Source organism: Siphateles boraxobius, unplaced genomic scaffold (genome assembly GCF_051911475.1).
Source record: "Siphateles boraxobius isolate OS27281-9 unplaced genomic scaffold, OSU_SipBor_1 12, whole genome shotgun sequence".
Taxonomy (NCBI): domain Eukaryota; kingdom Metazoa; phylum Chordata; class Actinopteri; order Cypriniformes; family Leuciscidae; genus Siphateles; species Siphateles boraxobius.
In genome coordinates, this window is record NW_027508722.1 from 26426882 (window position 1) to 26442430 (window position 15549).

The window sequence follows — 15549 nt, forward strand, 5'->3', positions numbered from 1 at the left end:
CGAGCAGGGTATGCGGATGTATGGGAATGCATACATTGACAGGCAGGTATCGTATCATTTCTTTCGGATCGAATGCAATGATTGGACGAACATTTTTTGATCCTGAGACTTCTACAGAAGATATATGTACATGTTTTAATATTTAGACCACTTCTATTATTGATTGCTATCAGGATGTGAAGAGCGTTTAAACCAGTATAACAAAAAGTTTTTATTAAAAAAAAATGCCTATCCTAGCTTTAATGACCCGAACATGTTGCAAAATATGCTATGGGAAATCTAGTTAAGTTGGTTACCGTTACTACTTTGAGTTAGTTGCTGCATCTGATACTCTGTAACCTTTTTTCGCTAACCTCATGTTTGTCTTCTATTCTTTATCACACAGACATCCTATTCCTGTTTAAAACAAAAACAGCACCTCCAGATTGTAGGTCCACAGCACCTCAGCAGCAGTAAGAGAGGCATTAGTTCTGCCTGTGTGTGAATGTTTACAGGATGTGTATGTATTTATTACAGTGTGCACTGGAGTCCACAGAGCAGCCCCGTCGCACAGGCCGTGGCATTACCGTTTGTGTCTGTATGTCCCCGAGGGGACATGTGTTCCACATAGTTTATGATTATGGTTTCTGTGGGGGAACAAGATGCGGCGAACTAACATGTGAGTTATACACCAACAGCCACACTCTCAAAAAACAGAAGAGACAGGGACCGCACCATAGAGCTTCCCTTCGCGAGTTCTGATGTCTTTGTTTATTTTGTTGTTTTTTTCTCGCACATTCCTTCTCTCCTGTCATCTTTTAGATCTGACAGCAGGAGTAGCTCCTGGCAGCAGCTTGATAGACATGTCAGGAGTGTAAAATACCTGTGTGGTATGAAACACTCGCACACACACGCAGAGTTCAGCTGTGCTGGGTTAGAATTATTCATCACAACCTGATCCCTGTTGGTCTCTGAACCAGAGGCTAGCTGAAGCATTAACACTGCCTGGCTTACTTTATATAGTATTCAATTAACAGGCGGCATTTCAGGATGCTGCATTTAAGACCAATTATTGGCTTAGGTGTAAAGTAACAAAATAGCATTTTTGGGTAGAATTTGTAGCATTGTCTGTGAGCCAGGTATTGGTTTGTTTTTCCAATAGACTTTTCCTGGTGTACAGACTGTGTTTTCTTAGAACTTTCCTAGACCAGTTAATTTGAATAATGGATTCAATTGTTTATGTACAATTCAATTACTGAGTTTGTTCATTCTGCTGAGATACATACTGAAACCAGGTAGTATACTCGCTTTTGCCTTTGTACAACTCAGAAAAGTCAAGAGAGATAGGAAAAAAGGAAGGTTGGAAATGAGATCTGGACATGACATAGGTCAGGCTTTGCATGTATTACTGTTATCAATTGTACCAAATTACCACCACTTTTTTGTAAGGGTGTTTGCATGTTTTTTTTTTTAGATGGGGAGTGTTTTTATTTTACTTTATTGAAATGGCAATTTATTAGCGCTTACAAAGATTTTTGTATCATTACGATAAAATCACCTATCCAAAATATAAAGGCACCCATTTCAGCAAATGACTCATATAAATATGGCAATCATAGATATACAATGGTATATATCAAAGTACCATGAAATTATGGGCATTGCAACAGTACCTCTGTGTTAGTGATGCGGACCTAATTCATTCCTGGACACAACTAACATCATCCTGCATAATCTCAAAGTTCGCTTCGTCTAAATGTAATAATCTAAATACACTAACGTTTGATTTATTGCTAGAGATGGCTGCTAGACCGCGTGAATATGGAGTAATTTTCATGGCTACAATAACAACTAACGAAACACTCCTTAATTAATGTTGTGGGTGCATTTGCATTGCGTTACACTGATACGCCCATTTACGAGAACGTTCAGGCTCAAATATGATTATCACATTAAACCCAGATATGATTAGCGTGTGTGTCGTGCAGGAGCTGATGGAGATGATCAGTGTTTTGATGGCAGTCTGAGGGGCTGATCCTGACCGAGATGCAGAGACTGAAGGCGTGTGTAATTGATAGTGACAGTCCTCTTCTACATTTAATTGCTGACCATGAATCAGATTACTTCCCCAAACTGTTTTCATTAGCGCCGAGAGATCTGTGGCAACACAGCTTGCACTGGATTCATATTGGCCTGTGGTGGATGGCTATTGGCTACCCTATCGTTGCTTATGATTCTCATATTCTTAAAGATGACTTGTTTGATTTGTGACATGATAGATTATTTTTGGTATAGTATTGGTCCATCCATCCATCCATCCATCCATCCATCCATCATGAAGGATATTATAGTTATTAATATGTTCTTTTTGAGGTACTTTACTACACTAACCAAACAATACAATGCTTTTTAGACACATAGTCTTTTTTCTTTATACTGTCTTTTGTAATCTTTTTTGCAGTTTCTTTGAGTGTCATGCAGATAGCATTGAATATGAAAATGGTAAGCAGTATGTATTACTATTACCATCATTGAACTATATTACCACCACTTTGCTTATTTGTGAGTGTGGGGTACCACTTTTTCTACACTCTAGGCAAAAAGAAATGCAAATGGATTTTAATTGATAGATGTAATGTTGATTTATTTAGCTTCCCCCTGTAGTCAGTAATTGTATCCCTTAAAACTCATCTTTGATCCCCAAAATAACATATTTAAGCGTTTTTTCCCTTTAAAAATTCCTTCATGCCTTAAAATAGCTTGAATGTAACTCAACACCCTTGCCTCATTTAGTATGTGGTTCTATGAATATGCAAATAAGTCCCACCTCCACTCACTCATACCAGCTCAGAGATCCACTCGTTGATGATCACACATTTACGTGATTGGTTACAAGGTAGTTTGTGACGTCAGAAACACCAGCGATTTCAAACCGCGTTTTTGATACTGTCTTTGGTTCACTGCAGTTTTAAGGAGAAGATACTCAGTATTGGTGCTGACTTATGAATTTACACATTTTTTGTCTTAAAGCACATTAAAAACACCACATAGAAAGTGATTTTTACCACATGGGACTTTAAAGAAATGCATTAATAAACTCTCCCCACTCTTATCATTTGCGTCTCTCAATCATAGGCAGCTGAATTTTGTGTGCCTATGCATGCATATATGGTCATTGACAATACAATTGCACAGTTTTCTAGATTAAGGGGCCAGTACAGTTTACCCCCTGACACATCTTACCCCACTCCTACTGTAGTCCTCAGTATACTTACAAGTCTATTTTAGTCAGTCATCTCTGTGAGACAGCCTACTGTTACAGCCATTTCTGGGAGGTATACTGTCATCTGTGGGAGATACTTTTACAGTCATTTCTGAGGTACTTTAGTCAGTCATCGCTGGGAAATACTGGAGTCAGTCACGCTGAAATAGTATAATATACTCTGAGGATGACAGGCATGTCATTGAAGTTGACATTTGAGCAAAAACACTTTGAAAGCAAGCCTATGCTATTAGAATGACTCTCACAGTGGGGTTTATCAGTCGTCTTCGCTGTCAAATGAAAGTGTTTTTCAGTTTGCTGTGAGTTCGTTCACAATAGAGGAAAATAAAGCATGTACGAATTTACGATGATTTTTCAACCAGACAGCGGGAGCTAAATGGCATTAGTACAGGTTGAATGGAGACAGCCTTAGTTTGGTCCACTAGTGTTAGCATTGCGGACACATGTGACCAGACTCGGACCCCATACACAGCATGGGGGAGTGTGCTAGAGCTCTCCCTGCCGCTATCCATCAGCGCAGGTCTCGGCTAGCCCGAGCTCGGCTCCCACTGAGCGTAATGGGGTGTAGGAGAGCCCAGGGAACAGTGTGCACTGCGCTAGGCTCGGGCCTGGCAGCATTATAAACTTACTGTGTGATTATTGTCAGAGCGGGACTCTAGCGCCTGGGGGTCCGCTGTGATGGGTAGTGTGTCAGAGAGGAGAGCGAGAGAGAAAACGCAAGCTGAAGGAGAGAGAGGAAGCAAGGGGAGGGGGAAGATAGATGGCGTGGTAGACAAAGGGAGCTGGAGGAGAGAAATACGATGGAAGAAAAAGGATAGAGAGGGACAAGCAATGGAGAATCGGTTAGAAAGCAACTCTATGGTGAGGGAGAGAGAGAGGGATGGAAATTAGAGAAAATTGTTAAGAGCCTGACTGCGCCAAGATTGTTTTTCCCTTGTTTTTTTTTTTGCCGCCTCTAAATGCCAGAGATGTGGCCTGTCTCTGGCGAGGAGAGGGAACTCAATTTGGGACAATTTACTCTACAGTCTTCTCGCTGATATACCTTCGGGACAGAGAATAGGGAGCGAATGAAACTGAAGGAAGATAAAATCAGCGAGACACTGACACACACAAACACACACACACTCTCATACCGCACACACATGGATTTCACTTAGTTAGCTTGAACTCTCCCAGTTGGTCGATATGATTTGGTCTCTATGGCAATGAAAATGAAAAACCTTTGAAAGGGTCAAAGGAAAGCCACTGGATTTGATTTAGCTCCAGCTTGAAGATTGATGTGGCTAGACAGGGTGTGTGTGGATGCGGGAGTGTGTCTGCTGTGGATATTTTGTGCCCTGTATTTGCATGCCACTAACCTTATGCTTCCATTTGACCTTTAACCCCACATTTAATCACACAGGACTGACAAAAATGACATTGTGGAAACAGTCAAGTGTTGGGGAAGCTACTTGTAATGACATAACTAAGTTACTAAAAAAGTAGCTAACTTTTTCCTTAAATAGTTTCAGATATGTAACCATACTTTAATATTATTTATTATACTATGAGAACCATATTTTTCTGGCGCAAAAACAGTTTTTGAATGGTTGAACTCACAAAAACCAATGAGGTTCATTCTTGGGTCAAGCAGGTTACAAAAATAAAACCCTAAATTTAATTTGTTCATCATATAAAGATGCCAGCAGCCATATCACCCTGTAGCCTAAGACTGGTTGCCCACTGAAGCTAAGCAGGGTTGAGCCTGGTTAGTACCTGGATGGGAGACCTCCTGGGACAACTAGGTTGCTGCTGGAAGAGGTGTTAGTTAGTGCAGCAGGGGATGCTCACCCTGTGGTCTGTGTGGGTCCTAACACTCCAGTATAGTGACGGAGACACTGTACTGTCAAAAAGCGCCATCTTTCGGATGAGACGTTAAACCGAGGTCCTGACTCTCTGACTTTTGTCACAAAAAATCCCAGGATGTCTTTCAAAACGAGTAGGGGTGTAACTCTGGCATCCTGGCTTCATCACTGTCTCCTCTCCACCAATAAGCCGGTGTGTGGTGGGCATTCTGGTGCTCTATGGCTGCCGTCTCGTCATCCAGGTTGGTAACCGCTCAATTTATATGGATTTATATGGAATTTATATCGATCTCTTTATGAACTTTTTGAAGTGTCAAAGTCGTAGTTGCCAAGCTGTCAATGGAGAAGTGGCTCAGATTTTATAAAAAATATCTTTATTTGTGTTCCGAAGATGAACGAAAGTCTTACGAGTTTGTAACAACACGATGGCGGGTAAATGACAGAATTTAAATTTTTGTGTGAACTATCCCTTTAACAACCATATAAACAATCACAGCGCTATCTGGATAGTTTCTGGACTTTCGGTCAAATACAGGTTGTTTTCACTGTGTGTAAAACACAATATGCTTCAAATGGTTATTTATATCTAAATATCCCATATTAATGACAAAACAAGGCAATGTAGCTGTGGAAAGAAACTAACAAAGAATAGTTTGTTCTGCATCACAGCAGTTCTCCCCTCTGTCATGTTTAAAGTTTATGGCCCGCACGACTCGAAAATTCGGATACAAAAATTATGTGAGTTTCCCAGTAGTAAAGACAACTTGAGAGGGATGTTCATGTCTTATTTTCTAACTCGTATTTACATTAATTCCGATAGCACGTGAAGGCAGAAAAAGTGCAGTAAATGGTAAAACTGTTTCGCTACAAACCAGTGTGTTTATAATTAAGGCAATACATTAAAATGCTATGGTAATAAATACAAGTTTGAAATATCAAGCAGCATAACAAGCTGTTTTGTACAGCTGAAAATAACTGGAAGCGGATGACACTGGAAGCAAGACACATTAAATTTACAAATGGATGGCCTGTTCTATGTAAAAAAAGCAAAGAAAAGAAAAGTGGATTGGGACAGGCCTTGGGACTCTAAAAGGTGAATCTTTTTTTTTTAATATGGTTCTTTTATGAGCCATCCAAACAAGCTGATTCACTTGAATAAATTGAATCCGCTCATCTTTAAAGGTGTATGCAAACACTCCAGCACTTCGATTGTTGTTCTCTGTTAACATTGCCTAGGCAAGGCAAGGCAAAGCAAAGCAATACAAGTTCATTTCTATAGCACAATTCATACACAATGGTAATTCGAAGTGCTTTACATAGAAGGAATAAAAATAATAAAAATAATTAAAACAGTTAAAATAAAAAGGAAATAAAATACAATGCATACAGTCAGATGAACAGTGGCACAGTGCTCATTCAGTAAATGCACAGCTAAACAGATGTGTTTTGAGTCTGGATTTGAATTTGACTACTGTTGGAGCACATCTGATCTCTTCTGGAAGCTGGTTCCAGCTGCGGCTGGCATAAGCAGACTCACCTTGCTTAGAGTGAACCCTTGGTATTTCCACTGGGTGTGATCCTAATGATCTGAGTGATCTGTTGGGTTTATATTTGGTTAGCATATCTGCAATTTATTGAGGTCCTAGGCCATTGAGTAATTTATATACCAGTAATATTATTTTCAAATCAATCCTAAATGTAACTAGGAGCCAGTGTAAAGACCTAAGGACCGGTGTGATATGTTCATATTTTCTGGTTCTGCTCAGAATCCTGGCAGCAGCGTTCTGTATGAGCTTTAACTGTCTTATGTCTTTTTGGGAAGGCCAGTGAGGAGTCCATTACAATAATCCACCCTGCTGGTGATGAAAGCATGAACAAGTTTCTCTAAGTGTTGACTGGAAACAAAGCATCTAAAGACGTGTCTAGACGCACGTCTTTCACAGTTGGATAGTATTTATTTTGAAAATGAAAAACGTATTTGAAACGTAAGTTGAAACGTATTTGCAATTTGATTGTAAATGCAATTGCTCTACTGAATGTCTCACCAGACTGGGTGGGAATTCGTGCTTGGGACGAGAGCAGCCCATCTCTGAACTAGCAGTAATAAGGTGAGATTGTGCCTCCAAATTTGTATCGAAAAACTGACAGAAGCAATGAAACAAAAATTTCAGTTATCTGCTATTTTAGATTTCACAGTGTCTTTAACATACAATAAAAAAATGTAACACAAGCATTATATAATAAAATGCAATATACTGTATGGAAATACATTTTAAGAGTTTGCATGTGCATTTGCCAACATTATTAAATTAATAGTTCTGTAGTTCTGCATGGACATGATGCTAACAATAAAATCCAAGTTTTGATTCCCAGGGAATGCACACAAATTTATAGATTGAATCGGGCAAATGTATAAATGTGAAATGTAATACCTATCACAAAGTTATTATGAAGTGTGACCAAATAATTTTTGTAGTTGTTTAGTTGTAGACTATTAATATACAAAAAAATGTGTTTGTATGTATGTTTGTATGTATGTATGTGTAATATATATATTTAAATGTATATCTCTAACACCATATATATATATATATATATGTATATATATATATAATGTATTTGTATAATTGTCTACAGCCATTCACTTGATTTTATGGCAAGGGCACTGAATATTTTAGCAGTGGATGTGCTGGAAAGTTGGACAGTGGCTCTTTATGCCTGGAGGCTGCTTTAGTATGCAGAGCAGACTCTATTGATGAGCTATCGCACAACGCCCAGCTACCTCAAACTGCTGACATAGCGCTTCCTCTTTCCCAGCTCTCGTTCTCCGGGTGTCTCTCCTGAGCATAGAGATCTGACTCTTCTCGTCTATAGCGTGCATGAGAGGAGGAGTATGAACATGTGTGTTTGATCTGGAGAAAGAGAGCGAGGTCAGTATCATAGTAAATGGTATCTGCATGATTTCTAAGAAAGATATAAAGATAACCTGTTTATACATTGGTCCAAAAGTCTTTTTGTGCGAGTTTGTTCTATATTTATTTATATAAATGCATATATCTTTTTATTTTAGATTTTTTTTTAATGATAAAAGAAACATTTGATATAAAATAAAGAAGGATTATTTAAGATTCTGAAGTATTTCTGTTAGGCCTACTAATCAAATAATCAAATTTTATAACATGAATCATGTTAACTTTGTACTGATCAGGTGAGATGCTCATCCTTATACTGAAGCACAAGACTCTTTTTGGATTATTAAAAACCTGATTGTGTCGAGCAGGCCAAGGGCCGTGGGAGAACGGCGCGAGTCCGGTGGCGTGATTGATAATGAGCTACACCTGCACGACGCTCACGGAGAACTGCTGTCACATATAACAAAACACAACATAAATCCAGGCCTGGCCTCTCTCGTCCTTCACCGTCGTCGCTCCTCCTTTTATGCTTCCGCTCCTCCATGAGAGATACGAGACCGGTGCAGCGTGCAGGTGTCGCTCATTATCAATCACGCCACCGGCCTCGCGGCGTTCTCCCACGTCCCTCGGCCTCGTCCTGTTTGCCACAATGATCATCAGGCTTTACACAAACTTGTGGAGTTCATGCAGCTCAAGTGCTTCTGTCATCGAAGCAAAAACTGGACATACAAATTCAAAAAACTGAGAAATTAACTTTTCATTCAAAATGTTTTGCTGTTAATTTCATTTTTAAATAAAAAAATAAAAATGCAAATATAGATGCATTTTCACCAACATTCTTAGATGTTGAGCCCCAGTGTATGTCTGTCAATGTCAGATTAAAAATGTAAACAATGAAGAGGGATTATTTTTTCCTTGGGACAGCTGCGCTTGGTTATTTATGAAGGGAGGGTAAAACACAAATTAAAGGTAGAAACAAAAAGCACACAAATGGTTGAATGAATTGGAATGCTCCAATAAATCAAATCTTGACACATCGAAACAACTTTACACAGAGGTGTGATTTTTAATTTTATGTGGCATGTTTATGCAAATTAGTTTTTTTTTGTAGAGATTCTCAACTAGACCAATGCTGAGGTAACAGGAAGAGAGGAAGCACAGATTGACATGTGTTTAGTGTGTGTGACGATTCTCCCTTCATCCCGTCTGTGTGTGTGTTTTCTTGCACACGTGCACACACTGTGGCACTGAGCCCCCCTCCTACCCAACCTGCCACACTGCTGCACTGGAAAGGGTTTCCAAGGAAACTGTCACCCATGGCGAGGTCCGGTAAGGGTGAACTGCCTCTTGCATGCACACCTAAATTCAGACCCCTAAAACCTACAACACGCCACCCCAGAGCGACAAACCCATTGAGTCAAAAATCACCTTGAATTAATTGCACTCCATGTGTTAACCATTTTATTATGCTGCTGTGTTTTTATTCATGTCTTTGAGGTGAAAACTCAAAATAGTCTATATTTATTATTTTATTGTGCTTTTATTATCAGTGCAGATTGTTCCATGCATAATAACAAAAATATTATGGGTAAAAATAAATTTCTATTTTGAAAATAACTCGCATTCTAATATAAATTACCTACTTTTTATGATTTAATCGATTTCATTTAAACTTTTTTAAAATGATTATTTACATGATACCTGCATACAATTAAATTTGTAATTATTTTCTGTAATTACATCTATTATTTCACCGTTGACCCTTACGTTACCCCTTACACCTACCCATACCACCAAACCTGTCCTAACCTTACCCATATCCCATAGCAGCACAAGTGTTTTGCAAGTTATGTTAAGGACACCTAATATAAAGTGTGACATTTCACATTATGGAAGTAAAATGAGTTGTAAATGCCTTGCGAATATTGACTTTACAACCTATATTGTTGATTTAATAAACTGTACACCAGCAATTGCCAACTCAGAAGCCCTATATACAGGGCCTAAAATTAACACTCGACAAGCGCTATATGTGAGTTAAAATCTGCATTGGCGAGTATATAAATCGGTGACACTCGCCAGTTGGCTGGTAACATATTTATGAATTCTAACAATGCAAAATTGAGGGGCCAGCGCTGCATCTTCACGAACGTTAAAGCCTTGACAATTGAAATATTTAAGTGCAGGAAGACGCTCACATCCGAAACACGTGCCCAGAAAGCCCTGACAGTGTCTCAGACAGTGCACAAATGCTAAACTGAGCTCTCTTTCGTGCCTTCTTGCACTTGAGCGGGCAAATTCACACAAAATGATGTCAATAAATAGTGTGTATCCAAGTAAATCTAATCGGTTATTATATGTACAGTGCTGCAAATACTCATTTAAGATTCTTGATTTTTAAGATTGTGAGTCGGAAGTTTTGAATGTATGACTTTGTTACTCCATGCTTTCCTGTTCACTGGAGGTCTGTAGTTTTAATGCTGCACTTTCCTCATTGAAATCCTGCAGATGTGATCCTAATACTGAGGAGAGATCCCTCCTTTGAGAGAGTGAGGTTTGTTTGTATATAGAATTCATTTAATTGTGTTTTTGTATACAGTTAGTCAATATTGTAATAGGGTTAGGGAGCACTTTTTCTTGGCTGTCGCTGTGTAGGGGGCAAACACAATTAGTCTGTTACCTGGCTAGCAGCCAAAGCCCTCACTGTGAGAGCTAGACTTGCTCCGAATATCTCTGAATGTGATGGTGGCCAGTATACAATGCATACCTATTGGGATTTTTGCGTACAGTATTGGCTACTGTTTTTTTAACAGTATATTCCATTCAACAATGCTGTTGTTACATGACCTCATTATGTTGCATGTTTAATTCAGTTTGGTATCCGATAATCATCTCACTCATAAATTATGTATTTATTACTATTTTGCAATTTGAAACCATTTTGTGTGAAATGATAAAATAAGTCAAGAAAAATGTGTTAAAAATTGTAGTTCATGTAGCTTCCAGTTCATTCGTAAGGTTAAGTCGAGGGCATTGTATTGTGGGATACAGTATTCCACACAATTATGTTTTTGTTGCAGATTTTACAAATATAGGTCATCCGGTTCTCCTGATTATTTTGGAAACTTTTTTGGAGAGGTTATAAGGATCAAAGGTCATTTTTAATACCAGTGTGCACATTATATGTATAAATGGGTTTTTAAATAATTTCCAAAGGATATATGGCAGGTTGCAGGGTATCATTTCAGACGGAAGGTCTGCTAATGAGCTGTTGATATCAAAGACCTCGCTGTCATACACTTGTAGCTATTGGAAGAGAGCTTTCTTTTGCTTGTTGAGTTTCGCATTAGTAGTGAGTGTGGCTGAGCTATTATACATGAGGAGCTCTTGCATATGTTTTGATATGGCTTCGAAACCCACCTCCATGTGTTGGTGTAAACAGCCATTATCAGAAAAAGCGTGTGAGGAAAAGGAGCGTTATTGTGTGGGAATGCTGTCGGTCAGGTGTAGGCATGCAGCCATGTTGAGTTGACCTGCAGTGGCCTCCCCTGAGCTCTCTCCCAATCAACCACAGTGCTAATTACAGCAGTAATTATGTAATTACCATGCCTCTGAAACGCATCCAACACAAGCTGAGAAAAGTCAAAGGTAACATGGAGATATGGCCAGAAAAACACACTCATTCGAACACAGAACCAGTTCTTCGACTGAAACGGTCTTTTTTCCATTTCTGTGATATAATTTCTCACTTTCCTTTTTGAATGACATGAGCCAGATAACATGTGATTTCCACATTAGCACCAACACATCGGATTCGACACAGAATCAATGGAATCAACGCAATAACTGCTATCATCTCTGATGGAAAAGTATTTTCAAAACAGTTTGTTCGTTTTTTTTCTTTCTCTTTCCTTCAGACTGTGACGTGGAGGAGGATGTAGTGGGTCTTCTCTCGATGGTGCTTCTCTTACCTGCATCACAGCCCCTGCAGGCACACTGAAACCTCGCCATGACCTTTTGCTTTAAAACACATAGAGTTGGACCCCCCACCAGCCCCTGACTTAGATACGGGTCAACTCTAGAGCAGGGCACACCAATAAACACACACACACACACACACACACACACACACACACACACACACACACACACACACACACACACGCGCACACACACAACATCAACTCTACTTTTGGAAACTGTTAAAGCTATTTAAAACTATTTACATTTGTTTATTTATTTACTTATTTTGGGTCACATTTTTTATTCATATTTTTTTTATTAATAAATACATAAAAATAAATAGAGCAATACAATTAATCTTTTTTTTTTAAACTTCAACACCCACAATTCATTTGGCCGTCCAAGGCCACTCCCACCAGTCTGCTACTGCTACTGCTACTGCTATAATGTTTGGCCCCGGTCAGTACCGCTGCTAGCCATTTTGGTGCCCTAAGCATAATTCCTTTATGATGACATTTATTTTAACTAGTTTAACTTTAACTTTTTAACGTGCAATCCAACGGACCCCTGAGCTTGGGAAGTTGGTTGTGTTTGGGGGGAGGGGTGGCGGCGGCACCATCGTTACTTTCTAGAGCAATTAAATCCGCCTGTTTTGTTATATACATCCCTAAAAAGTGCCTAATAATATTTCTATACTGAAATAATATCGGCATTATAATTATTATGAATATGGTATGATGATTGATTTTTCATTAGGCTCTTTTTGGTGCCCCCTCAGCACTTGGTGCCCTACGCACAAAGCGTGCTGCGCATGGTGGGAGCGGCGGCGCTGGCCCCGGTCACAGAACCAAGGGATGGGCCCCTTACAACACCCAACACCCAAGATTGCTTTATTTTCTTTTTATATATGCTTTTTTTCAAAACTTGTTTTTATTTTCACAAGGTTAAATTCAGTGTACCAGTTGCAACAATATAGCAAGAAATTGTAGAACAGACTAATTTTTACTATTATATTATTTATAATTAGTACTATTATTTAATTTATTAGACAATAAAAAATAAATTAAATAAGTGAATTATTAACATTAATAATATAAATGTAAATAATAGCTACATTAAAATGTAGCCTTCAAATATTTTTCAGTTTTGAGTGGACGGGAATTCTGATTTGTTGCTACACTCATATGCTAAACATATTTTGTGATTTTCCTGTTATTGGCTACAGTGCTCAGCGCTACAAACAGGAACGCTGTAAACCTGGGCCGTTTGAAGCCGTCTATCTGCGTGCATTAAATTAAGTCTCTATACTCAGTAAAACAATGCATAAAGACTGGTATCGTCACATTGGCACAATTTAATGATTTACTTTGTATAAAGTACCGGTAGGCTACTTTTGACAAGACTACTTCACTGAGGTAAAGTGGTAAGTAATAAGTTACACAGTTACACTTTTCTCTCGCAAGTCTCACCATTCTTCCTCCCCTCAAAGAAACTAGTCAGAAGTCAAAGTCTGCCCTTCTGCAGCTTTCTTTCCCTTTCCCTTTCTCTTTCTCTCCAATCTTTTATTTTTTGATAACCTGATTTAGGCTTCATGTTATGTAGTGCGAGCCGAGGCTCCTTTCCATGACAAGCTGAATTTATCCGCTTCGCAGGACAACAAGGCCAAACCATTTGTGCTTTTGATGGGGGATCGCTAACATGGGAGGACACAAACTGCTAGTCAAATAAAGAACATTTCTCAGTTTTACAGATATAAAATTGAGTCTTATGAATTTTTATTCCTACCGATAGCATAATGTAACTGTGATTTTGTCATTTTAATATTACGGATTGTCAATATATCTTTGTGCCCCTCCCCCTCCAGAGTCTACTGCCTTGCTTTAGTAGGTGACACTTCTTCAAAAACTTTTACTTATAATGCTGTCAACTAATATTGTTCCTGGGTGCAAGGATTCAAAGGATTTAGCGGAAGTTGTAAGTTCTGCCCAACCCCCAAAGCAAAACGCTGTCGTGTACAGGTAATAAAGCTGTTACCTAATAGTGTTCCATTTGCCATATTAATGTTTAAAGAGTAACGTTAGAGAGATATAGCCTACTACAAACATTGTAACAATAAAAAGCGGGTTGAAAATCGGCGAAGTTACACGTTCAGACTCGGGCAGTGGAATGGGAAAAACTCAAGGTCTGGATACGCGTTTTTTAAATGTTGATGCTGATTTTTACTTGAGTGCAGTGTTTCTCAACAGTTATACACGTCACGCGTGTTTACAAAGAAAGACAATGGAAAAGTAGCGCATTGGAATGGAAAAACGTGTTCTGTGTGAATGGCCCTGTGTGTTTGGTGATGCATGTTGGTGTTTCATAATGACAAAAACATGCTTTGCATTTAGGTTATACTTCGGTCTTAAATTGCTCAAAATGTAAAAATCTGAATTATGGCATCAAGTCTTAGTTTTGCATTAGTGCTTTACTTTTACTTTTAAATCACATTTTAAATCGACAGCCCTGCTTATTTTTCATTTAAATATGCGAATGTCCAAAATGACAACATTGTCCGCCTAATTCTCCCTTTGCCTTCTGTATCATTTACGACATTTTCGGTTGTTTTTATTTTTATGTCATTCTTTTTCCTATTCTTTTTTTTTCTTTCTTTTTTATAGATCCTAGGCACATCCGCAATCCCGAGGCCCTATAAGGAGCTTTCACGCTTTTTGGTTTGCTTTAGATGTTTAATACCCCTCTCTTTTGTGTCAGGGAGCTGGAGAGGCGTTAAGAGGCGCTGATAAACCCACTTAGATCCCTTCCTGGCCCGTCACCCCGGCCTGCCAGGATGCTTTAGCGGGGAGCTGATCTGTGACGGCCTGCCACTCAAACTGAGCACTTCTGAAAGCTAGCACAATAGAGCGAGCACCGCAACACAGAGCGCAGGGAACCGACGAGGAGAAGGAGGGTGCGAGAGAGGGCACGTTGGATCCCCTCTCTATTTCATCCTTTCTTTTTTTTCTTTTTTCTACCTCATTCTCCTCTACACTTAGGGGGCGAGAGTACCTTCGACCTTTGCTTCCCTCTCCTTGTGTTCCTCACTTTCGCTGCCCTCTGACCCTCTTGTCCTTCCTTTCCTCCTTTCAATCTCTCTCTCTCTTTGCCCCTCACTATCTCTCTTTCGCTGGCGAGTGACAGTGGGCCAGTGAGGAATGGGGACAGAAGGGGTGATATGGATCAACGGTCTGTCCAGATGAAGGGACGCACGCTGCTCGGAAGATAATGGGGAGAAAGAGAGAGAGTGAGTAAAAGGAGAGTGACAGGCACAGAGAGATTGACAGGGATGGCTGTGGCGCGCTTGCTGTGATCCCAGGGGGCTGTTGGGGGTAGCGGAGCCCGAAATGTCAGTGGTGATATCTGCTTCTCTCGCGGTGTCTGCCTGAGTCCTATCACAGCACTGCAGCTGGCTGTCCTCGCCCTCTCTCTCTCTCTCTCTACGTGTCTCTCTCTTTCTGGCCGTCTCACTCTGTGTCACTGCTTTACCGTTGCCACATTTTCTCTTTCTTTCTCTCTCTTCGTACCTCTG

At 39.5% G+C, this 15549-nt stretch overlaps 1 long non-coding RNA gene across 3 annotated transcripts in view; it reads left to right on the plus strand.

Moving 5' to 3' along the window:
- The first annotated feature begins 362 nt into the window (after positions 1 to 362).
- Positions 363 to 15549, plus strand: part of LOC143723980 (uncharacterized) — a 44700-nt gene continuing 29513 nt past the window's right edge. For 2 of the 3 annotated variants that reach the window (XR_013197210.1, XR_013197208.1), the window contains exon 1: positions 7930 to 8036. This is a non-coding gene — a long non-coding RNA (uncharacterized LOC143723980). Of the gene's footprint in view, positions 428 to 516; positions 659 to 2440; positions 2482 to 7929; positions 8037 to 15549 lie in introns of those variants that run through there. The other variant, XR_013197212.1, reaches the window with a different exon arrangement.